Source organism: Protopterus annectens, chromosome 13.part0, assembly GCF_019279795.1.
Source record: "Protopterus annectens isolate FY-2018-M chromosome 13.part0, PAN1.0, whole genome shotgun sequence".
NCBI classification, from domain to species: Eukaryota; Metazoa; Chordata; order Ceratodontiformes; family Protopteridae; genus Protopterus; species Protopterus annectens.
The window spans coordinates 438526922-438554442 of NC_056747.1; the positions used below are offsets into that span (position 1 = coordinate 438526922).

At 41.4% G+C, this 27521-nt stretch overlaps 1 protein-coding gene across 1 annotated transcript in view; it reads left to right on the forward strand.

Moving 5' to 3' along the window:
- DAPK3 (death associated protein kinase 3) overlaps window positions 1–27521 on the forward strand; it is a 923922-nt gene that overhangs the window by 340724 nt on the left and 555677 nt on the right. The gene's annotated exons all lie outside the window — the stretch shown is intronic.

Below are 27521 nucleotides of genomic sequence, written 5' to 3' on the forward strand. Positions count from 1 at the left end.
ACTGTTTCTTTCTGAAATTGGTGCACCTTGTTGTTGTAGCATAGGACCAGATTCAGGCCTGCTGAATCTAGCTTTGTTTGTGTAACTTGAGCACTGATCCAGGCCATCTTTTTTTGGAGAAGGTTCCCCTGCACCCTAGTAGCGGGAGTGTGCAGTTAGAACTAGTCTAATTGAAGACTGCTGGAACAGGACTCAGTTTTGAGCTTTTTTCTGGTTAATTGGGTAACTTGTTCAAATCAGTTTGTTTTCTATTGTTATATATATAAAATTGCACTTTATTTATCTGCTTTTACTGTATTTGTGTTTCTTCCTACTTCATTACTAGGGACATTGACTAAAACTCTGAACTGAGATATATAACAATAAGCATTCTTTTCTGTGCATTTAAAGTGTTTTTTTATTGTATCTGCTTTATTTTCTGAAAAAAAACACCTTTCTAAGCTAGTATAGCCCAGTTTTCAGGTTAGTGCTGAATTCTGGGCTGTGTTACAAATCTCTGTGTTTGCCCATACCTTACTTGGATAGAAGGAAGTTTGTCTGTTCACCTGTGAGAGAGGGGAGCTTTGAGCAGCCTTTCTGTCCCTGGAGGAGTGGTTTCAGCCCAGAAATTAGTAGTTTATTGGCCATTTTGGGCTAATTTCTCTCTCTCTTCCATTTCCCTGCTATAAAAACCGCATTTGCCCAGTTTTGCACGCCGGGCAGCGCCTGTTAGCTAGGGTATAACTATTCCCGGCTCCACAAAGTTTCCTCTTCAGTTTTTCCCTTGGAACTAGACAAACTTTCAACTTAAGCACTCAAGCAATTCATTTCTCAGCCCGGCACATGCTCAAAACTCATAGCAAGCACTTATAAACCTTAGCACTAGACCCCCCCCTATTCTGTACAGAAGGACAAGGCTCTGTATTCGACCTTACCAGCCATTCAGTAAAATAGTTCACTTTACCTATCCAGGCATGTCCAAAGGGCAGTTTCAGGTGTACTCTCCAGTCCAACTGGTGAATCTGGGCATTTTGAGGCAATGTTACAACTGCCTCATGTACACAGACAACCCTCTCCTCCTACAACCAAACAATAATACATGCGAGAGATGCAATTATACAGCCAAACTGGAGGCTAAGCTCTCTCAGCCCAAGACTGGATCAGACAGTCAAGAGGAGAAGGGAAATACTGGCATCACACCACCAGTCTCACATAGACCCATTAAACCAGCACGGGGCAAAAAAAACACATAAATACATGAAAACATACTTGGAGGCTCTAAATAAAAATCTGCAAAAGCAACATAGCTCTCCAGAGCAGACATTCAAGCAGCCTCCACCCCCAGCACAAACCATGAAACACATACCTCACAAAACCAGTGTGCCATGCAATCACAGCCCTTAAGGCAAAATAACATACCCAACATACTAGTAATAGGTGACTCTATATTCAGGCACACTGACGTCCCACTCACTAGGCTGAATAAGGAGGAGGTTACTGTTAGCTGCCTGTCGGGTGCCAGGATCCGCCACATAACACAAGCACTCAGGTCACTCCAGAACAAGTACAAATACGACTCTGTTATTGTCCATGTTGGTGTGAATGACCTGAGTCGTACCTCCCTGGACTACATGAAAAGAGACATGGAAGAGCTCTCTGATCACGTAGCCCAGGCCGGTATGACCCTGAGTAGCATCCTGCCCTCACCAAGAATGATACCATGGTATAAAGAAAAAATTATCAATTTCAACAATTGGCTAAGTTTCTGGTGTCATTCAAAGGGGATCCAGTGTCTGTCTGCCTGGGATGACATGCTCGACAAGCCACGTTGCTTCGCCAGAGACTGCTTGCACCTGTCACCCTTAGGCTTTCGAATACTGGCCAAGGCTCTTGCCACCTCCATAGTGCCTTTTTTAGGCAAAGCTCAAAAGACAAACCCGCCGCCATAAATAGCACAAGTAACAAAAATCTGAGGGTAATGCTGCTCAATGCTAGAAGTCTAAACTTCAAAATGCACACACTCGAGGCACTCCTCAGTATGGCGAAAATCGATATATGTGCAGTAACAGAAACCTGGTTTAAGGCTGCAGAGAGCACCCCAGCACAAAAAGGCTACAACTCATACCATACATTTCGGCCAGAGAACCCAGACCAAAATACAAAAGGCAAGGGAGTTTCCATATTCATCAAGGATACCTGCACCTCCAGTTTAGTGGTACAGCACAATGCTTCAGAGATCATCCACGTGCAACTAACAACGGGAAAAACAGCAATTCAAATTGTAGTTTGCTACAGATCACCCACCATGTCCCAGGACCCCCATTCCTCATTTCTGGAAACACTGGGAAACATAAAGGTCCTACCAAACACCCTAATATTGGGTGATTTCAACTACCCAAGCATTAATTGGGAGAACTACTCACCTACTAACTCCCTTGCCCAACATTTCCTAGAGTTTATAAACTCAAACTCCCTGGATCAACTGGTCAACACTCCACCAGAGGTGACAACATATTGGACCTGGTCATCACCAACATGGGCGACCGGTGTTCCACACTGGAGGTCAACCCCTCGCTGCTTAGATCTGACCATAAACAAATCACTTTGGATATCCACATTCCACCCCCACCCGCAGACAAGGAAACCACTGTGAAAAACTTTTCAAAAGCAAACTTCACATTACTTAAGACCGAGGTGGAAAGTTTCAAAGCCCCCATGCTAAAGTATAACGCTGTCCAAGCTGCAAAATCCTTTACTTATGCATTCTGTGGGCACCTACAAGAATGCATGGATCGTGCTATCCCAAGCAAAACCAAGACTCACTCCTCCAAGAAAAGAAAACCAGTCCGGTGGACCCCTGCCATAAACAAGCTATACAATAGAAGGAGGAAACTATTACAGAAAATAGTAAAATCTCAAGAAGGGAAGACATCCCTGATCAGTATCAGCAAGAAACTATGATCCCTCATAAAATCGTCCAAGGCGAGCTTCGAAAGAAAAATTGCCAAGGACTCCAAAGATAACCACAAGGCATTCTTTAGCTATGTCACGAATCTAAGTGGCAATGCTCAGATCTGCTCGGAGTTAATGCAGAATGACACAAAGTACACTGAACCAACCGATATTGCCAACATCCTGGCAGACAGGTTCAGTGCAAACTTCACCCCCCTCTCACCCCCAAAGGGCCCATAACCATACCAGAAGAATAGAGCTCCTGAAGTCAGACACTCAGGTTAAAACAGCCCTCTCCAAAGCCAAAAACACAGCATCAATGGGACCGGACGGTGTCCCAGGCTGCGTCCTACACGAGCTCAAAGATGAAGTAACCCCTCACCTAAACACACTGTTCAAACTCAGCCTCTCCATAGGTCATAGAGTGGTGCACAGCCACGATTATTCTGCTCCACAAAGGTGGAGCCACAACAGACCCTGGGAACTATCACCCTATAAGCCTGACTAGCTTGATCTGCAAGGCTATGGAGCGCATCATCATGGAACTCATTAACAGAGACATTGAGAACCTCCAAACACTGGACCCTACCCAGTTCGGCTTTAAGGGCAGATCATGCCTCCTAAACCTGGTGGACTTCTTTGAGAGTTACCAAGGCTGTAGACGAGGGAAAGGTGGTACACACAGCCTACCTAGACCTCGCAAAGGCCTTCGACACCATTCCCCATTCTAGTATTATAGATAAGCTCACCAGTCTGAACATAAACCCCTATGTCACAAAATGGGTTGCCAGTTGGCTCACGGACAGAATCCACATGGTGAGTGTTGCGGGAGCTAGGTCTGACTCTAAACCAGTTACAAGTGGTGTTCCCCAGGGCTCAGTCCTGGGACCCCTCCTGTTTGGCATATACTTCTCAGAGGTACAGGCAAGCACAGGAGGACTATGGCTGACCAAGTTTGCAGATGACTGCAAACTAGGGGCTATAACTAACTCTCCGGCTGACATAGACATCCTCCAAAAGGGTCTCACTGAGACGGATACCTGCTGTCAAAATCATGGCCTTAAGCAAAATGCCAAAAAGTGCATAGTCATTCCCTTTGAAAAAAACAAAGTACCCACAAACTACCACATAGGTGGTAGTCCCCTAAATACGGAAAACGTAATAAGGGATCTGGGGGCCCAAGTAGATAGTAATGTCTCCTTTTCTAACCACTTTGACAATGTGATTATCAAATCTTTCTGTATGGCAAACCTAATCACAAAAGGGTTTGCATCCAGATCAAAAGAGGTCACTGTGCCCCTCTACTCATCACTCATCAGACCCATCATAGAGTACAACACCCCATTTGGGATGTACCTTACAAGACACCTGCAGCAGCTGGAAAGACCACATAAGTACCTCACCAAGAGGATCACTGGCCACAAACAGATGCCCTATGCAGCTCGACTGAAGAAACTCCAGCTGTACTCTGTTGCGTACCGCCTGCTCAGAGGTGATCTCTGCCTGGCATACAAGGCTATGTCCAACCCAGAATTGATGGACATGCTCCACCTGAAGAAAACCTTATCCCCTCGAGCCACATGCTCTAGAGATCTAAACCTCACCACAACAATAAATAGGACGTGCTGGAGGGATAGATTCCTGTCCCAGAGACTTCCCATACTTTGGAACAAGATTCCAATCTACATTAGGCGGAGCTCCTCTCTAACACTCTTCAAGAGAAACCTTGACGAGTGGATGGGAAAGAGAAAGTTTACCCCGGGGATCACTTCAGTGGCTCTGCTGGACAGAGGCAAAGGGAACTAATCTAAGGGGGTGGCGAAAGCCAACACATTCTGGCTAGGCTTATAAATGCCTTCGGGCAGATAGCCTATTACCTACCTATGAACCTATATAGAACCCAAAAAGAAGTTAATGACCTTGCTGGAAAATGCATTGCCTCATCCTTCCCTATCCCAAGTCTCTCATATACAAACTCTGTTCTAACTAACCTCCACATTAATCAACACTCAAAACTAGAGCAAACTTCCAATAAAAATCTCAAAATTTGCTACCAGCGCTTCTACTCAAAATCACCACTGTAAGTCAGTTAATCAACTTCAGTGGCTTGAATTCCCCAATTTCCTTAAATTAATCCATCTAGAGCAAGGACACAAAATTCTCCAGAGTTCTGATAAATGCCCAGCTCTCAAGTCTGTCATGACCTGGTATTCCCCAGGTAGGCCCCTCAGATCCTTGGAAAAAGCTCTAATCACCATATTCTCAGCCAGCAACTCTGTCACCAAACTTTAGAATTTTCTTCCCCTACCAATTTGTGAAATTTAGTTTTTGTCTTTTTGGCTTTTCCTGGTTAGGGGTCGCCACAGCGGAACTCCGGTCTGCTAATGATTGGCAGTAGACTTTTTATGGTGCCGAGTTGCCAGCCCGATGCCCAACCTTCAGCGAAGGCACGCCCATTCACACATGTCTTTCGGAGGCTACTCCACTGCAGGGAGGACATGCAGAACTCCACACAGAAGGCACTCCAGCCATGAATTGAACAGGAGAACCTCTTGCTGTGAGGCAACAATGCTACTGCTGTGCCACCGCGGCTTACAATTTGTGAAATTAGTAACCGCAGGCTATTTAAAACACAACTAAAATCACATCTATCTTCCAAATGGGAATATTATTGCTCTTCTTTAACCACAAGCTACTCATCACTAAGGGCATAGTCATCTCCTTTGATAACACTATCCATTCAAATATCTCCCCATCAGCTGCTCCAGTATGACTGACTGTCTTTCTAAATCTGACCACTCTTCATCTACTACTAGTCTCTCTCATTCACACCTTTCATATACAAACATTACCCAGACTCTCTTATCTACATACAGTGGATATAAAAAAATGAGACCACAATAAATCATTTCAAAACTTTTCCCACTTTTAATGTGACCTATAAACTGTACAATTCAATTGAAAAACAAATCTGTTAGGGGAAAAATATGAATTATGTACAATAAGCTGGTTTCACAAGTGTGCACACCGTTAAACTAATACTTTGTTGAAGCACCTTTTGATTTAATTAAAGCATTCAGTCTTCTAGGGTAGGAGTTGATCAGCATGGCACATCTTGGCTTAGCGATATTTGCCCCCACTTCCTTGCAAAAGCGTTCCAAATCTGTCATATTGCGAGAGCATAGGTTAATAGATTAGTACTAAGCTAACTGCCCTTGGGAGCCATTTTAAGCCTAGCCAGTTATCCTTTGTGAGACTCAAACCCCATACCTTGTATTTGTAAGGCAAACATCTTAACCATTAGGCCACCCTCCCAACTCTTATTGTGCACAGCCCTCCTCAGGTCACCCCACAGATTTTTCTTTTGGATTTAAGTCTGGGCTCTGCCTGGGCCATTCCAAAGCTTTAATTTTCTTCTGGTGAAGCCATTCTTTTGTTGATTTGGATGTGTGCTTGGGGTCATTGTCGTGTTGAGAGGTGAAGTTCCTCTTCATCTTCAGCAGTCTAGCAGATGTCTGAAGGTTTTGGGCCAAAATTGACTGGTATTTGGAACTATTTATAATTCCCTCCACCTTGACTAAAGCCCCAGTTCCAGCTGAAGAAAAGCAACCCCAAACCATGATGCTGCCACCACCATGCTTCAGTGTGGGGATGGTGCTTTTTTGATGATGCAAAGTGTTGTTTTTATGCCAAACATACCTTTGGAAATTGTGGCCAGAAAGTTCAACCTTGGTCTCATCAGACCAAAACACATTTTCCCACATATTCTTGGGAGACTTGATGTATTGTTTTACAAATGTTTAGCTGGGCCCGGATGTTTTTCTGTGTAAGAAAAGACTTCCGTCTTGCAACCCTACCCCATAGCACAGACATATGGAGAATACGGGAGATTGTCACATGTAGTTCGCAACCAGTACTTGCCAGAAATTCCTGCAGATCCTTCAGTGTTGCTGTAGGTCTCTTGGCAGCCTTCCTAACCAATTTTCATCTTGTCTTTTCATCAATTTTGGAGGGATGTCCAGATGTTCTTTGTGTTTCACTGTTGCAGTTATCACCTTTGGGTTATCCCCGCCAGGGTAGCCCTTGGCTGGCCTGAATACCAGAGACTTAGTATTTCTGTGTTGGTTGCTGTGACTCTTGTCATAGGGGACTCCATTGTAAGATATACTGATTACCTTCTAACCAGGCTTAACAAGGAGAAGATAACTGTTACTTATCTGTAGCCAGAATCTGCCAAATTATGCATGCTTTCAAGTCATTATGCCACAGGTACCAGTATGATTCCATCATAGTCCAGATAGGTGTAAGTGACCTGAGATGTACCTCCCTGGAATTTCTGAAGATGGACACTATGAAGCTTTCAGACTGTGTGTCTCAGGCTGGTATGAGCCTAGCATTGTGCAGCATATTACCATCACCAAGGATGATACCACAATATGAACAAAAAAAATGATTGCTTTCAACAACTGGCTGTCTTTCTGGTGTCATTCTAAGGGGATCCAATATTTGTCAACTTGGGAGGACATGGTTAACAGACCCACATTGCTTTGCCAAGGATGGTTTGTACATCTACCCTCTAGGCCTTTGAATACTGGCTAAAACTTTATCTACCCCATAGTGACTTTTTTAGACCGTGCCAAATTGACAAACCTAATCAACTCAAGTGAACCTCAAGGTGTTACTGCTCAATGCCAGGAGCCTAAACAAAAAAACTACACTCCCTCCAAGCCCTCCTTAGACTCAAGACTATAGACATCTGTACAGTTACCAAAACAGAATACCTTGGCAGTGCAAGGTTATAGTGCTTCCCATATTTTTAGACCACTAGCTGCACAGAAAAGGGCTAAAGGAGGAGGTGTCTCAATATACATCAATGATGAGCATACATCTAGGGTGATGAAGTAGGATGACGCACTGGATTTCCTCTACATGCAAATCACCATAGACAAAATCCTGTCTCATATGCTAGCTAGCTATAGCTCACCCTCCCTGTCCCAACAAACTCGCAGTTCATACTTGGACCTACTGGAGACACTTGCCATCCAACTGAACACCCTACTCATGGGAGACTTTAATTACCCCTGTATAGACTGGGCATTTCACACAGCCTCAAATCTATAGGTATAGAGATTCCTGGACTTCATAAATGCAAACACCCTTGACCAAATAGTGAATACACCTACTACAGGCTCCAATTTACTGGACTTCGTGCTTACAAATATGTCAGAATGCTGCACCCCCCGTTGTCTCATCTTCCCTGGTAAGGTCAGACTATAAAGGTGTTTCCTGTGAAATCAAAATCTGTTCCATATTACCATTAAACCCAGTAACAATTAGGAACTATTCCAAGGCAAATTACTTTTTATTAAGTGATGGGACTGTCAAAATTCAATACTCCTCCAAACTCCGAGAACACAGCAGCTTATGCTGAATTGTTCTCCAAAAATCTGTACAGCCTTATCAATGGCTGCATAGAGGCTGCTGTACCTACCAGAAGTAAGCTCAGGACTAGCCCTAGAAAGAAACCACCCTGGTGTCATCCCAAAATAAACAAGATATACAGCAAACAAAAAATGAGTATGGCAAAAATCAAGAAAGATAATTCTCATAAAGATAGAAACTTTCTCATCAATATAAATAGGCAACTAAGAGGACTAATTAGGTCAAGCAAAGCCAACTTTAAGGTTAAGGTAGCCTCCAAGGTGAAAGACAACCATAAGGCCTTCTACAGCTATGTCAGAAACCCCAGGGTCAGCGCACAGCAATATTCTGTACTGTGGTTAATGCCACATTCACTGAGCCTGGCGATATAGCAAACCTGTTGGTGGACAAATTCAGTTCCAACTTTACCCTCCCTCTCACCCCCAAACATCTCCTCAAAAATACCCTCAAACATAACCCCTACAGCTCTAGCTAGGGAGAATGTACTGGCTGCACTCGCTAAAGCAAAGAACATGGCATCATTGGACCCTGATAACATCCCAGGATGCCCCCTAAATATTCCAAAATGTAACTTATCAGGGCCCCTGGAGGCATTATTTAACTATAGTCTTAAAGCAGACTTTGTGCCACGAATGGAGGACTGCCGTGTCATCCCCCTTCAAAAAGGATGACCCTCAACAGATCCTGGAAACTTTAGATCCATTAGCCTGACTAGTCTTATTTGCAAGACCTCCTCCTTCTCTTTCGGCTGTTCCCATTAGAGGTCGCCACAGCAGATCATCTGTTTCCATTTCTTTCTGTCCTCTGCATCTTGCTTTGTCACACCAACCACCTACATGTCTCTCACCACATCCATAAACCTAATCTTAGGCCTTCCTCTTTTCCTCTTACCTGGCAGCTCCATCCTTAGCATCCTTTTCCCAATATACCCAGCATCCCTCCTCAGCACATGTCCAAACCAGTGCAATCTTGCCTCTCTGGCTTTGTCTCCAAACCGTCCGACCTGAGCTGACCCTCTAATATACTGATTCCTAATCCTGTCCATCCTCATCACACCCAGTGCAAATCTTAACATCTTTAACTTTGCCATGTCTAGCTCTGACTAAGACCATGAAAAGAATTATAATGGAAATTATCAGCAAGTACATAGGAGACCTCCACACCCTGGATCCATCCCATTTTAGCTTTGTCAAAGTAAGGTCATGCTTACTGAATCTGGTGGACTTCTTTGAAAAGATCACTAAGGCAATGGATGAGGCGGCGAAAACGATGCATACTGCCAACCTAGATCTGGCTAAAGCATTTGAAACAATACCCCACTCGGGCATTGTCAACAAACTTATGGAACTAGGTATAAATCCCTTTATAACAAGCTGGATAGATAGCTGGCTCAGTGATAGGATCCAAAAGGTTAGAACTGGTGAGGCCACTTCCACAAAGAGGCTGGTCACCAGCAGAGTCCCCCAGGCCTCTGTGCTGGGTTCACTTCTCTTTGGCATCTTCTTGGATGTCAAAGCCAACCAAGTTTGCAGATGATTGCAAATTGGGAACAGTCATTGAATCTCCTGAATTTGTCCACTAACAGGTTTAATACAGACACGTACTTGGTGCCAAAACCCATGGTTTAAAACTCAATACCAAGAAATGCATTATAATACCTTTTGGGAAGTGTACCACCCTGGGTATCTGTCATCAGTAAAACACCCTTAAAAGTTGATTCACTAGTCAGGGATCTGGGAACTCCTGTAGATACTAACCTCGCCTTCGACCATCATGTATCCATGGTAGTTGATTCACTAGTCAGGGATCTGGGAACTCATGTAGATACTAACCTAGCCTTCAACCATCATGTATCCATGGTAGTAAGAAAATTCTTCTATGTTGCTCAACTTATAAGCAAAGACATGGCATCTGGGTATAGACAGGTCATCATACCACTGTACTTGGCTCTCCTCAGACCCATAATAGAGTATAATGCCTCCTTCGGTATGTACCTGATCAGACACATACAGCAACTGGAAAGTCCACAAAGGTTCCATATAAAAAGAATACCGGGAGTAAACAAAATGATCATCGTGTTTCACTGTTGCAGTCATTACTCTTGGGTTATCCTGCTGGCAGGCTACCCTCAGTTGGCCAGAATTCCAAAGTCTAGGTCAGGCGTCGGTTGCTGTCGTCTCTTCCCTGACGTCAGTGCACCAGGGGTATAAAAGATGTAGCCAACGCCATTTTCTTTAGTCTTTCTTGCCGCGCGGTGCCTGAAGCAAAAGCAGTTCGCAAATGCTGGTCGGCTGACTCCTGAGATTTTCAAATCTGAATTTCCGAACCGAAGTCTAAATTAAAGCTTAGTACCCCGTTGGGGAAACTTTTTTCTTGCTCCAGACCGATGTCAGAAAAAGTTAACAATTGTATTTCTTGTGGGAAGTAAATACCTCATAAGGATTTTCACTCTTGCTGTATTCCTTGCCTAGGCCCTGATCACAACGTTGCTAACTGTCGGTTTTGTGCTAGATTTAACCAACGCACTATCAAGCGTCGGTTCGTTTTTGCATTTCATTACTTTGGCCGAAGATTTAATTATATAATGCCGTCGGACCAGCCGACAACCGGAGTTTACAAAAAACGCAAGGAAAAGGATAGGCATCCGAGGTCCAAAACCGACGACGAAGCCTCTACTAGGCCAGTCGCCGGTTCTCAGTGAGGCACTTTCGCAGCCCTTGGCGCCCGCTACCTCAGAGCTATAGGCCGCTTCCGACTCCCACGTGGAGCCGACTGGGCCTCTGGAAACTCAAGGTATTGGACACTCGGAAATCATTCTCTCAGATGGGTCCGGAGCCACTGAGCAGTCATCGGTTTCTGAGGGTGTCTTCAGACCTACACAACTATATATTAAGCCATCTTCAGCTTCAAAGACTAAAGCAGCTCTAAAGACAAAGAAACAAGTACAGCATTCTCCTTCTCAGACTACCATGCCTAAAAAACAGATGCTCAAAATGGCCGAAGACCTAATTAGTTTGATCAGGGGCTCCCATCCCTTTCCTGATAAGAGGCCTAGGCAAGAGACAGAGTATGATTCTTCTGATCAGGTTTCTATTTCCTCTGATTCCTCTTCTGAACAGGATTACTCCATGCTTCCCTATGAGGATTCCGATGCTGGGATTCCGATGCTGAAGAATCCATTCCTTCAGCCTCTCCTCCGGAGGATTATTCTTTTGGGGAAACCCTGCATACCATGAGGGAGCATTTCCACTGGGAGAGCCAAGATTATTCTGAATCTAAGAAAAGGCTCAGAGACTTTCTGCTACTTCCTCAGCACAGACCCCTTGCTATTCCACCTGTCCTGGATATTGTAGATGATGTATTTTCAGAGTCCGGCCTGTCCCCTGCCTCTTTACCCCCTGCACCTGCTAAGCCAGACAGGTACTACAGGATCCCGGATTCTCATAAATTCCTATATAAAAACCCTGCTGCTGACCCAGAAACTATATCTCAGTGTCCCAAAGGGGTTAAAGCTTCCACTGCAAAAAACCCTGGCCCCTCTGATAGGGATTCTAGGGCTCTAGACAAATAGGGGAAAAAAGTCTACACTTCTGCTACCCTGGCTGTAAGGGCTTTAAATTGTCAGTTTCATATGCTTAAATATCAGCAATATTTAATGTCACTGCTTAAACAGAAATTGTTGACAAATACTGAAGGTTCAGAGAACAAGGAATTGCAGGATTTATTGCATGCAGCTGAACAAGTGGGAAAGCATACTTTGCAATGTGGTTATGATTCACTGGAGGCCTCTTGCAGGGCCGCTGTTATAGGTTCTGTTATCAGAAGGCATGCTTGGTTAAAGGAACAGAATCTGCCTGATCATGTTAAAGCAAAATTATTGGATGCACCATTACAGCATGATACTTTGTTTGGTACTAAAGCAGAAGAGGTGTTGAAAAAATGGAGGATAAAGCAAAATCCATGCAGACAGTCAAGGATTTCTTACAGGTGCAGCCACCCAGGTTTAGCAGAAACTGGCCCTCTAAAAATTGGTCCTTTCCAGTGTCAGACACCACAAAGAGGCAGATACAGGTGTCCCAGAGGCAGATCTCAGCCCCAAGGCTCATACAGGCCTAAACAATGGGGTGCTCCTACCTCCAAAAGTGGAGAAGACAAATCACAACCTTGCAGGAAACAGTCCCAATGACTTTCCTCTACCAGATTGAAGCACTTTTCTTTTGGCAGCCCCCTTAGGGGGAAAGCTAGCACTTTTTCCATCAAACTGGCAAATGGTTACCCAAGACAAATGGGTCCTGAACATAGTGTCCCAAGGCTACAGGTTCCATTTTCACACCCTACCAAGGTCAAAAGGTATGCCAGACCTGCCACACAATCAATGGGCAGAGGCACATAAACAAATTACAGCCCTCATGGACACGAGGGCCATTCATCAAGTACCACAACAACAGCAGGAGCAAGGATTTTACTCCAGACTTTTTCTAGTACCCAGAAAGGACAAAACCTGGAGACCAATACTGGACTTGTCAATTTTAAATACGTTTCTGGAAGTTCCAAAATTCAAGATGTTGACTCTACAGCAGCTACTGCCCATGCTGGGCAAGAAGGCTTAGCTCGTAACTTTGGACCTAAAAGAGGCATACCTGCATGTCCCAATCAGACAATCATGCAGAAGATACCTCAGATTCATAGCTGGCTCAATGCATTACCAATTCTCTGCACTGCCCTTTGGCTCATCTTCTGCGCCCAGGGTCTTCACAAAATGCCTGGCACCAGTAATTGCATTTTGCAGACAAAGATGAATTCAAATATATCCCTACTTGGACGACTGCCTAATTCAAGCAGAGAACAAAGACATTCTTCTGAAGCATCTGGCGTTTGTAAAAAGATTACTAATTGGCCTAGGGTACACAGTAAACGAAAAGAAATCAAAACTAGTGCCATCTCAAGAGATAATATTCCTGGGTGCAAGCTTAAATACAACTGCCCAGATGGCTTATCTCACGCCAGACAAACAAATGCATCTGACTACTTACTTCAAGAAATTGGCATCAAAACCCCACTTATCTGCAAGGAAAATCCTGCAGGCCTTTGGTTTCATGGCAACTTGCATTCTACTAATTCCATATGCCAGACTGCATATGAGGAAACTACAGTGGTACCTAAAAAGTGTTTGGACTCAGCATTGCCACAGCCTGGAGACAGTAATTGCACTCATTCCCTGCCTGCAACAGGAGTTTTGATGGTGGGCAGAAACCTGTCACCACAACAAGGGTCTGCCATTCAGTTTACCCACAGCCAGACAGACACTGACAACGGATGCATCAAATTATGCCTGGGGGGCCCATATGGCAGGAAAATGTATTCAGGGCACATGGCCTGCAAACCAGATGCATCTTCACATCAATCAAAAAGAGGTGCTAGCTGTTCAAAATGCCCTGACAGCTTTCAAGGACCTGCTTCATCCAGGACAGTTACTGATAAAGACAAACAACACTACGGTCATGTGGTACATAAATAAGCAGGGAAGTACACATTCCTACCCCCTCTGCAGACAAGCAATGACTTTATGGGACACAGCATTGGCTTTTCAAATTCACCTGCAAGTACTTCTGTCCAGGAAAAACAAATACTCTGGCAGACAAACTAAGCAGAAACCTCATGGATCCCCACGAATGGAAACTGGATCTACAAGTCTTCAGCATGATAATAAGGAAATGGGGATGCCCAGACATAGATCTGTTTGACTCCCCTCACAACTGCTAATTACAGAGATTTTGCACAAGGATTTATCACAAGCAAGCATGGCAAGTGGACGCCCTATCCTTCAGCTGGAAAAATCTAACGGTATATGCTTTTCCCCCACTGCCTCTCCTTCCCAGGGTACTCCTAAAGGTCAGACAAGAGAAGCCAAAAATGATACTGATTGCACCAGACTGGCCACGCCAGCACTGGTACCCAATCCTAAAGAGCTGGTCTCAAGGTCCAGCATGGATATTGCCTCAAACGTCTCACTTGCTGACCCAACAAAACAATCAGATACTGCACAGCCAACTCAGGACCTTAAATCTGGCAGCATGGCGGATAATGTAGCCATTCAGAACACTCCTCTTTCAAAAGCTGTTATGGATGTTTTCTTGGAGGCCAGGAGGCCCAGCACTAGAAAATCTTATGCAGAAAAATGGAAGAGATTCTGTGCTTGGAACCAGGAACAAGGCATTGACACGTGCGTACCAAATATCACTCAGATTTTACAATACCTAACTGAGATGCTGAACAAAGGCCTTTCATTCTCATCAATTAAGATTCATTCTCATCAATTAAGATTCATGCCTCTGCCATTTCAGCCCATCACAATACGGAACCACCTATATTTTCTCATCCTTTAATAAGGCAGTACCTCAGAAGGGCCAAAAACATTAGGCCTCCAAGGAGAGCACCAATTCCGGCCTGGGACCACAGTTATGTTTTGGAAAAACTCACACTGCCTCCTTTCGAGCCAGCATCAACAGCAGATATAAAATTCTTATCCTGGAAAACTGCTCTGCTCCTAGCAATAACCTCTGCAAGGCAAGTCTCTGAGTTACAAGCACTCATGGCTGTGGAACCTTTCATCATTTTTCTTCCAGACAGGGTTTTTCTGAAGACAAACCATACATTTATGCCTAAGGTGGTGTCCATTGTGGCCCTTAACCAAACCATTCACTTGCCAACCTTTTATCCTAATCCACAGAACAAGGGTGAGAAAATTCTGCATTCTTTGGACATACACAGGCAGTTACGCTTCTACTTGGACAGAACTAAAGCTTTCAGAAAGACTGAGCAACTTTTAGTGTCATATGATGCAGGATCACAAGGAAAGGCTATCTCAAAACAGACCATTTCTAAATGGATAGGCCATTGCATCCGTTTCTGCTATTTTCAACATGGCAAATCAGTGCCTAAGGGCATTAGGCCTCATTCCACCAGAGCAGCAGCCACTTCAGCAGCCTTCCTCAGAGGAGTACCAACCAAAGATATCTTAGAGGCTGCAACTTGGAGTTCGGTGCACACCTTCACAAAGCACTACCACTTACCTCTTTACTCTTTAAGTCCAGAGCAGGCTTCGCCACTGCAGTTCTGCAGGGCCTCATAGCCTCTCCTAATCCTATTTAGCCCAGCCACCCTTCCTCAGCTTTGGGATTCAACCCAAGAGTAATGACTGCAACAGTGAAACACGATGAACATAGTACAGTTGTGTACCTACCATAAATGTAGATGTTCGAGTGTATTCACTGTTGCAGTCCAGGTTACCCATTTGCTTATAGATGAAGGAAATGTTATTTTTGCGCATGCATTTTTATTGGCATATTTTTCAGCCTACCAATTTGGGGGCACCTGACATCTGGGGCAAGAAAAACTAAAGAAAATGGCGTTGGCTGCTTCTTTTATACCCCTGGCGCACTGACATCAGGGAAGAGGCGACAGCAACCAACGCCGGACCTAGACTTTGGAATTCTGGCCGACTGAGGGTAGCCTACCAGCAGGATAACCCAAGAATAATGACTGCAACAGTGAATACACTCTAACATCTACATTTATGGTAGGTACACAACTGTACTTTCTACGCTGATTGCCTTAAAGCCCTGTCTCTTTACTCAGTATCATACAGACTTCTGAGAGGTGGTCTTTGTTTGGCATCCCTGGACCCTGTTTTGATGAACCCTTTTTACATCCCCCAAAAAACATCATTAGAACTACTATATTAAAACACCCAAGTTTTACTTGTTACATAAATAGGATACGGTGAAGAGAGAGCGATGCTTTTCAGAGATTTCCAATTCTCTGAAAGAGGCTCCCCATCCATGTGAAGCAGAGTTCCTACCTATCCCTTTTTAAGCACAACTTGGACCAAAGGATGAGCAATCAGAAATTCACCCCTGGTCTGGATCACATTTGGCTTGCATGACTAGGCTTATAAGGGCCATAAGTGGTTCTTAGCCTAGTATAAACTTATGAACCTATACATTACTGTGTCTATTTTTGATTACCAAAAGTGGCTGTTGGGTGGGTGTGTGCACGTGCAAAGAACAGAGTCATCACAGTAAAGTGACTGTTGCTGTGGCATGGGGGGTGATGGAAGAGATAATCACAGTGTCTGAAAGCTCCAGGTTGAATTTACTTTCTCTAATGGTTTGTTCTTTCACTTTTTCTGGCATGAGACCAGATAGATCTGTGGAATGTGAGCATCAAAATTACTAGCTGTGCTGTTTGAAGTGTTGCCACTATTCTGATATTGAATTAAACATTAAAGGTTTTGGGATTATGGTCAGGGTTATAGTTAGGTTAATGTTAGGTCTTTTGGTTTAGTGTTTGTTTTAGAGTTAGAGTCAGTGTTTTAGGATTTTGGCTAAGGCCAAATTTTAGGATTAGGAACAATTTTAAGGTTGGGCTTTTAGGGTTATAGTCAGAGTTTTAGGATTAGGCTTTTAGGGATAGGAACAGAATTTTACTGTAAAGGTTAGGTTTTTAGAGTTAGCTTTGGAGTTTTAGGGTTAGTATTTTAAGGTTGGTATCAGGTGTCAATATTAAGGTTACAAGAGAATTTAGGTTGGGGAACATATTTACATTTTGTAGTTGGGGTACATAGGGACACACACCACTTTTTTCTCAATTTGCAGCATGTTCTATGACAGGGTGATGCTCGTCTGCCCCATTCACATAGATCAGGTATGTAGAAGAATTGCTCTTAATTGCTATAAGTAACCAACAATGACTGAGTTAATGGTACATACTAGCCACAGCACATACAATCATAGTTATTTATTTTACTTTTTTATGGCAGTTGACAAGAGGTGTTGTTTCCTATAGCACCGATTGGAGATGCACCACTGTGGCTGTTGTTTTGCCACTTTTAACAATTAAACATTAGTGGTCATTTTTAGAAGTGACTGTCTGTTTGGCAAGTGCAGTCTGTAGAAGAGAGCAAGGGGCAATCATGATTCATGGAAAACATTTATAGATAATGGCTAGTTTGGGGGAATGGTGTATGTATATGCATCCAAGAGAAACTGTAGTTGTATGCTTTGGAGGCATAGAGGGATCACCCAGCTGACCTGGGGTCATTTAGCAGCTCAGATGACTAATGGAGTGGCAGGGAAGGGATGGGTATGTCAATCTAAAGTGGGAGGACATTTGCTGATATCCCTAAGTGGGGCATAGTCCAAAGAGGGGAACTGTTTTTACATCTGAAGGCAATGAGTGTGGGAAGTGGGAAGATTATTAGAAAGCTCCCCGGATAGAAGCACGGATGAGCTGAGCTCACACAACACCCTCAGGATCCATGACTGGCTGCAAAAAAAAAAACAGAGCAAGTCTGATGCAGTAGACTCTGCATGGATGTTCATTACTGGGAGCTGGGTCAGTAACAGTCAGGTCCGAGATTAAAAAACATTGTTTCTTTCACTTTCCTTAAAATCATACATCACAGCTGTCAAAAGATGCATGTGCTTTTGTGGTAAGGGGAAAGCAGGTATACTGTACATGAAAATACAGGGTCATTGCATGACTACTATCATGTAAAAATATTATGGCTTGTTATGGGGGTCAGTATATACGTGTAATAGCAGCAAATTGAACCATGTTGCTGTGGTTATGTCTTTCATTTTCTTATTAGTGAAACATTAAAAGTATATAGAATGTTGTATCTTTCGGCTTTTCCTGGTTAGGGGTCGCCACAGCGGAACTCCGGTCTGCTTATGATTGGCAGTCGATTGTTACGTACCGAGTTGCCAGCCCTGACGCACAACCTTCAACGAAGGTACGCCCATTCACGCATGTCTCCACACAGAAGACGCTTTAGCTGAGAATCGAACAGGACGTCTTGCTGTGAGGCGACAACGCTACTGCAGCACCACCATGAGGGTATAATTTATTGCTGGCAGGTCATTTATGACAGCAAAAGGCAGCCACAGAATCGCTTCTGAATGACTTGATATGGTTTGCTGAGTGGACAATATCTATCAAAAAGCAATGTGCCCATTATAGTTGTACGATTCCTTCAAAGTCTAAAATAGTGTAATTGCTCAGAAAGTTACTTTCCACTCGGACAGTAGGTGTATGTTTTGTACCTAAGCATCTTATTCACAGTTCCATATTTTTTTGTCATGAACTGCCTTCAGGAAATGACCTCTTATATACAACTAGTAAATCCAGTGCTTGAAATAGATTTTGAAGCCAGAGTCTGGTACTATGTTCATTTTCCAACTGGGGCTTATGAGACCTCTGCACAAAGACTGGGTAAAACGTCCAGAATATATGTCTACCAAATTCTTATTGTATCAGAATTAAAAGTGCTGTATATTTCACCAGAAACAAATATGTATTTTACAGTAATGTCCATGGTTACAATGTCATACTTTCATATAGCTGAAGCTGTGGGTAAAATTCAGAGATGTGTTGCTATAGAGGCTCTAAGGTTAGTATTACAGTCTTACATATGTTTTGCAGCCAAATAGCCTATTGCTTTTACACTAAAGTTTTGTAATGAAATCTCAGTGGTAGACAGACCGCAGTAGTTTTACTTCATGAGTCACAGTCTGGCATTTTCCATTACACTAGGTTTTCATTATGAGACCGTGGTCTACTTCTACGCAGTGTGTCAGGATACAAGTAGAGTAATGGCCTAAAGTACTTCTTTATAATTTATTGCATCATATATATAGTTCCTCTACAATACACCAGAAAATATATTTTGTTTAGTTGTAACATATTGTGACTAAAATACCAGGTTTTTAAGTGGCAAAAACTGTGGAGTCAAATTCAGAGATGCGCTGCACTAGAATTAGGATACAATGACAGTCTAATGTGTGTTCTGTAGCTGATTAAACTTCTTTTACTATTTATTTTATTTATTTTATTTTATTTTATATTTTTAACCGGGCTAGTCTAGCTGGATACATATCCTTTTTCAGTAGAGGCCCGAGGAGAAAAGCTCCAACATGAATGGTAAATCACAAGTTGAAAAAACAAGTTATAAAAAATACAGGTTATAAGAAATACAAGATTATAAAAAAGTATAATCAAGTTGACGTGTTACATTTACAAGATTAGTATAAAAGTACGATTTTATATAGAAGAATTATGGGACAAAGATAGATCGGTTGGTGTACATAGCAGAGATATGTTAAATACTAATAGTATATATACGAATTCAAGAGTCACCCGCTAATATTTTGGGTAAAGAGGATTTCAAGATCAGTAGTTGGGAGCAAGAAAGAAGGGGATAGTGGTCTGGATAGATTTGATAAGAAAGTTAGATGTGTTAGTTTAGTCAGGTTCAGGACATGGGCATAGCCATTGTGTCTTGAGATAATCTTTCAGGTTGCTTTTGAACTGGTTATGAGAGGTAGTATTTCTAAGGTTGTTTGGGAGGGAGTTCCATAGTGATTTTATTTCATATGCTTTTATTTTTATAATCTGACATTCTGCATTGTTTTCTGTTTTCAGTCTGGGTGCTTTGGTGAACTTCTGCTCAGTACGATGAATACAGTGATGGTATAAATAACTTCTGTATTGAGTTGCTAATATAACAGAGGTAAACACCCTTTTTATTTCACCAGAATTTTTTCAGTTGTAACATGTTGTGGAGCTACAAGAGTGCCTTTATGTGGCTAAAGCTGTGGGATCTATATCAGAGATGTACTGAGCTGGAATCTCTGAGTTTATATTTGCAGTGTTTAGTAGCGGACTACCCCGTTATTACCTGAAAGTTTAGTACTCAAATGTTAAAGGTGGGCAGAGATGTATGGCTTTAGTTCATGTGTATTACTGTTATAGTCTGACATATTTTGCATTATAGTTTGTTTTTATCATGGGTGCTGTGAAGAACTTCTGCTCTCTACACTGAGTACAATAATGGCGTAAAATTTTTCTTTACTGATTGCCATTACATTAGAAGTAAAAATCCTATTTATTTTTCCAGAGCACAGAATTTTTTTTTTTTTATTGCTGGACTTGTGACTCTTCCTCCCCAGTTTAGATGTGTGTGGTAAATTGTATCACAAGAAGATGAAGTCATATATGTGTCTTTTTAAGTCTGTATGTATGCGGCTTGACAGCTGGAATCACTAGCTAAGTACATTTTGTATATGAGGTTCACAATATATTATTGAGAGAAATTTTCTAGAATACTTATCCTGGTCCTTTATTGCTAGGTACCACAGTAATCATGTTTGAATGTTCTGGTTTTGTCATCCATTTCACAAAAATTCATATTTTGAATTTTTTAAAGCTGACTCTCAGTATGTATCTGAATCATATTGTTGTTTTATTCTTGAATACAATATAGTACTCTTTTCTAGGAAAAAGTTTTTAACATAGAAAAAGTAATATTTGTTGTCCTTTAAGTTAAAGCAAAAAATGCATATCTTATATACTCTTGGAGGCTTGCCCATTTTGAGGTTCAATTTTGCCTTCCCTAAAGCTATAGGATTTGCAAATGAAAGTGGGTTACTTTCATAAGAATATCATTATCAGCAGAGAGATACTGTCATTTAAAGTTAGGGGAGAATTCAGGCCAGAATGCCCTTTGAAGACTGAAAAAGTTCAAGTTCTTCAAAACAGTCAGCGGAAAACAATTATGTAGTTCCCTGTTTTCTTCAGAGTAAAGTAAACAAAAGCTATCAAAACATAAATACATACTGTTGGTGTGATTTCAGATTCTAAATGAGTATGATTTTATTTTTTTCATTCTCTGTATATGTAAGGGTATAAGAAACAACATTAAAAGTTTGATTATTTTCTTAGAATTCAAGATACAACTGCTCCTTTGTTGTGGTAGCAGCCCGACCCAGTGGTGTTTTATTGAAAATTATGGCAGTAACATTTCCTAAAAATTTAATGAAGATCATTTTGAACTGTTTTGGAGGTATAGATTTTTAAATACAATGAGCAAAATAACCAAAAACAGTGTTTTGGGGACAAACTGGCTGAAAACACTTGTTAGTTTAGGGGTCACGTATTTATTGTATTGAGATTTTTGGGGGGAAAAATCACTTCTACTCAGTATGGGTTTGTGCAGACAGAGCAGTGAAATCCAGCAATGTAAGCAATGATGTATAGACCTAGAAATCGTATTTGCAATAAGGGGGGTTGTGTTAGCTGCTGCTTCTGTTGCCCTTAAAGCTTTTAATTGTGCCATAGTATTTAGTGTTGCTGTCTAATAGTGCTTTGTTTTCCAGTTCAAATCTCAGCTGGAGAACCTTCTGTGGACAGCCTGCAAATCTTCCCTATGCATGGAGATTTGCCAAGTACTCCTGTTTCTTTCTACTTGCTAAGGACATACCATAGATAATTTGGATGATCCTCTCCCATTGTCCAAAGTTGTGCAAATGTGTGTGAACATTCTATGATAGAATTACTAGTGATATCATCTTGTGCATAACTGACTACTTTAATGCAAGCATCCAGCAGGCCATGGCTCCCCATGACATGTGTAACAGATGTCAGAAGGTTTACCCAAAGTTAAAATCTGTAACACAGCAACTTAACATTGGCCAGATATCCAAACCACTGTAGTGAGAGAAATAAGAATTCTATGATAAGAAGTAGAGTGAAACCACTGAGTCACTGGTATTCAGCAATTACAGATGGTGTTAATCCCTATGCTGTTGGATTATTGCAATATCTAAATACCACACAGGAGCCAGGATAGATGTTGTCTGTCAATCCTCCCCTGTAGTCATACATGTTCTTGGCACACAGGCTATCAATGTGAACAGTAAACTCAAAGACCGTGCATTAAGGTGAAAGTATGTGTATTTCTCAGATATGAAACAGAAGGCAGTTGCTTCATTTTGCAATTTTATATTTATTATTTTATTTTCAGTTTGATGACTGGGGAAGTCCAGTGGACCAAGAAGAGCCTGTTTTCAGTGGAGGCCTAGGGAGAAAAGCTCCACTGAACAATTACAAGCATAGACAAAGCAGTATAATCATCTAAATTGGGCTGAGAATACAGCATAATACAACCATGTAAAGAAATACAAATAATAGGACAGTGTAAATTTTGTATGTACAAAGTTAGATACATTTATTAATATAAGAAAATCTGACAAGGTTAGCCAAGCCATATGACATTTCTGTTGAATATAGCTCATATCATGTGTATATTTATTTAGTCATAGTTGTTTGTCTTTTCGGCTTTTCCCGGTTAGGGGTCGCCACAGCGATATTCCGGTCCGCTAATGATTGGCAGTAAATTTTTATGGTGCCGAGTTGCCAGCCCGACACCCAACCTTCAGTGAAGGCACGCCCATTCACGCATGTTTTTCGGAGGCCACTCGACTGCGGGGAGGACATGCAGACTCCACACAGAAGGCACTCCAACCGAGAATTGAACAGGAGAACCTCTTGCTGTGAGGCAACAAAGCTGCCGCTGTACCACCGCGGATATATTTATTTAGTCATAGTAAGTTAGTTAAAATAAAGACTTACAAATGCCCTTTTGGAGTCACTAAGTGCCCCTCTGGACAACTGCAACCCCTCAGCATCTTCTGAAACCCTTGGCTACCTGAGCTACTCTTTAAAACTTCCTGCAGTTCAAATGTTCCTTAAATAGCAGTGCCAGTGATGGACACTAATAAAAAAATCAGAGTAAACAAATTAATGGAAAGGCATTCTAATGCTGATATTCAAAAAGTAAGAAACCACAGAACTTCCATAATTCTGTGGAGGTGAGAATCTCAATAAATGACCCTGCTATTACAAGGCGCTCTCTCTCCCTACAAAATGACATCAGGAAGGAGGAAGCTTTGATGGTAAAACAAAATCATGCAACGTGACAACTCCCTAATAGGATATTCAGTGTTGTGGAGTGACTGGCCAGTGAGTTCCCATATGAAAGAGTGACAGATGACACAGCATGAAACTTGAAAGAATATGGCACAGGAAGATACTCTGGAACTTTGTGTAGAATGCCTACAGTAAATAGATAACAAATAATTTGCCCTCAGTTTAGAAGAAAAATGATCTAAGGAAAGAGTTGCTTGATTTAACAAAGATCAATGAAAGAAATAGACTACAAAAAGTCAATAAGACCCAAAATGTTAGAAGTTTGATAAAACAAATGAACACAGTCCTCAGGCCTGTTCATAGAAATTCATGCAGTATAACAGAAGTAAATAGGATATATTACTGTGCAGCTAAATTAATAACAGATAGTCTTACCACAAAAACACATGGCAGTTAGGGAAAGGAAGGGGAGAAAACAAATGCCATTGTGGAAATATCGAATAGAGAAAACTATAAAGCAATTAAGACAAGAAGTGTCACTGTTAGAAATGTAGAGAAGAGGGAACAGATTAACAAAAATACTCAGGAAGGTAGAAGTGATAAAAAGCAATGTGAAGTATCACAACAAATCAGAATATTTCATACATTATTGCAAGTAATAAACTAAAGATATTAGCACAGGCAGAAAAGCCAAGCCGATATTCAGATAAATATAAAGGAAAAGTACAAAATAAGCAATTTATTCATGACCCAAAAAAGTTTTATAGATAATTGGGAAACAAAACAAAAGGAATAGAAACACCACCAAAAAAAGAAGAAATAGACACATTTTGGAGAAATATCTATGTAGGTCCTGTGGAACACAACAAAGATGCTGAATGGATAGAAGAAGTAAAAAGAATATGAAATAGGATGAAATATTGGCCAGAGAAATTGAAACAAAATTAAGAAAAACTACTAAATGGAAAACCCCAGGCCCAGATGCAGTACCTGTCTTCCGGCTAAAAGTGTTAACATCTTTACATGAAGATTTAGTCATGAGTAAGAACTATTTATATGCACATCCTAGACAGACTCCAACCTGTTTAACAACAGGAAAAACAATACTCCTTAAGAGTGAACCTGCAAGGTATCTCAAAAACTGTAGACCAATTACTTGCATTTGATGATGCATAAACTATACAGTGGAATTTATTCCGACAGAGTTTATAGTCATTTAGAAAAACACTCAATCATGGCAATAGAACAAAAGAAAGTCATATGGAACAAATGATCATTTGTTATTAAAGTCATAAAGAACTATAAAAAGGGGAAGAATTTAAGTACGGCATGGATAGACTACAAAAAAGCATTTGACAGCATCCCACATTCATGGATAAAACCATGCTTGCAAATGTATAAGATACACCCCACACTGCTTGATTACTTTGCAATGACTGTGAAACAGTGGCAGATTCCTTTGCAGTTAAGCTATGCTAAAGGACAGATTATTATTCCAGCGATAAAAATTCAAAGTGGGATATTTGAGGGTGACTCTTTGTCACTGCTCCACTTTTGTCTTGCTCGTAACCGTTTAAGCTGTCTACTTAACAGATTAGGTCATGGCTACAATTTGCCTCCCAGAAAACAAAGTGAGAAGACTTCTCATCGTGTTTTTGTAGATGATTCAAACTGTATAGTTTGCCAGATGAGGAACTGAAAATACTATAAGTGGTCAAAACTTTCTCAGATATAAGAATGTCATTTGGTCTTGATAAATGTGCAAAAACCACCTTTAAAGCAGGAAAGCTGCAGCACCAAGAAAATATCAGTCTGGGACAGAAATGTGATACTTTACTTGAGCAAGCGAGAGTATATAAATATTTGGGAATTGATGAAAGCTCAACGATAAAACCTGAACAAATGTGAATAATACCTAGGAATATTTTAGAAGACTAAAACTAATGCTGAAAACAGCTCTGACATCTAGGAATAAAATCCAAACCAGAAACTAATTTGCCCTTCCAAACTTACAGTTTTGGAGTGACTGACCAAGCAACCCCTAAAGGTACTGGATCAGTTGGATAGGAAAAAAAAGAAAAATGCTTCATGCTTATCAAATGATTTATAAAAATCAGTGCAGACCAAGGTTATATATTCCCCATTCTGAAGGAGGTATGGGCCTCCTTGAAATTTATTACATGGATAGATCTGCAATTGTAGGACTGCATACATATCTGCTGACCTCACAAGATTCAAACATAGTGAACGTTTTAAAACGTGAGGAGAACAAGTCTAAGATGACTTTCCTGCTTAGTTTAGCAGAAGCATATTGGTGTCAAGTGCGAATAGAAATCAAACCAGAAGTAAATAAAAATCAGACAGCAACTGAACGTGCCAAAAAACAAAAGAATATAAGGTAAAGGATTAGATGAAAAGGCAAGAGGTGTGGAAAATGCATAAATATAGTTGCAAGTACAGAAAACTCTTGGAACAACCTCAAGTCGATCAGGACTGAATGCAGGAATGCTTGAGGAGAGGTGAATTTAAACCAAAAAACAAACTGTTAATATTGGTGGCTCAGGATAGTGAGATAGTGGACTACATATACGCTGGTTTACAAAGTCCATTTAACATGTGGGAGAAACAGAGAAATGCATATTTTGTAAAACAGAATTTGAAACAGTCGCACATTTTGCTGCTTGGTGTGATACACAAATGGCAGAAGGACTGCATACTGAAAGGCATAGTAATGTGGCAAGACTGTTGCATTGGGGATTGTGCAAACATTATAATATTGAAGTATCTGAGAAGCATTGGAAATATGAGCCGCAAAGCATTATAAGAGAATGATGAAGTTTATATCACATGGGATCACTTATTACCAACAGTTCAAAAAATAGTTGTGAGAAAACCAGATATAGTAGTCCATGAAAAGAAGACAAAAGTACTATTGATTATTGAAATTGCTACATCCAGTGACTAACGGTGTCTTACGTACAGAGATACGCAAAGTCATAAAATACCAGGATTTACAGGCAGAAATGAGGGCAGTGTAGAAGAAGGATACCCAGATATTTCCAATAGTAATAGGAGCAGTGGATCTTATAAAAAATAATGTATAGTCATACTTGGATGTGTTACCGATACACGTAACTACATATGAATTGCAAAAGGGGTCAATTCTGGGCACATTGCGAGTGCTGCGAAGAGTACTTCTGGCTAATATCAAAGACTGAAACAATACTAATTTCACAAGCTTACTTTGACTTAAGAATGGGGTCCATTCCCATTATGATATTAGAAACCCCAAAAGACTTGGAGAAATTAAAAAGAGAAAAGCCATTCTCGGGTATAACCAGTTGCAAAATAGTAACAAATTACAATAATGCAAGGATATTAGTTATACAGGGAAAAAAATCAAGGTATAATGGAAAACACACCTTTTTGTCCAAGTTTTTTTTTTAAAGAAAAAGGTCTGAGGTAGTCAAGGAAGTGGCAAATCCCCCAACAGGATGTTTTGGCATGTTAGAAAATAACTACTTACAATGATGTAGGTACATTAGTAATACAGAAAAAAAACAAGATATGATGAATAACATTTTTGTTTGGTTTGGGATACATTTTTTAAGGAAACGGTGAACAAGAGGCACAGAGTTTGTTCTTCAGGGTTTGAGGTCTGTCTCACTATGAAATCTCCAGTGAAAGAGATGCACATGAAGGTGTTGCAGACAGCTAGTATTGTTTCACTTGTTCTATGGTATTTGTTTTAGAAAATGTTTCATCACTAGTTTTGGTGCCATCTCCATGACAGGCTGACTCTGTAAGAGGTCTGTGTCATTACTAACTCCTCAATGCCAAGACAAGCTGTGATGATAGGAGGTACTGCCAGCCATGCCAGGAGAAGTATGTCAGTAGATATGTAACGTATATCAGCACAGCTAGCTGGAATTTTATAAAGAATTGTATGTCATTTTGTACATTAAACTGATTTGTACAGATGCTTGTGCTGAAAATGTATATTTGAGGTTTGCTTGAGTTTGAGGCAGGGGCTCAAACTGTGCCATGATGAAACCTTACCATGATAGGGAGGCCCTGGTAGTAAGTATTTGCAGTAGGAGGCAGGATGAGTCTGAGGGGGATCTATGGCTACAGCGAGCCAGCCAGCAAAATGTGAAGTCACTGTGGTGGAGCTTAGGGTTGCAGGCATATGATATGACAGTGCAGCACTTTAGTGGGGTCAGCAATGCCAAGGCAGATGGGATCTTAAGACAGGGTATAGGATAATGTATTCCCAGATAGGCTCATTCCTCTTCAGCAACATTTCTCAAGTGGAACTTGAAAAACTAGCATGAGTCTTCAAAGGGGGGAGAGATGTGATTAAAGGACGTACCACCAGC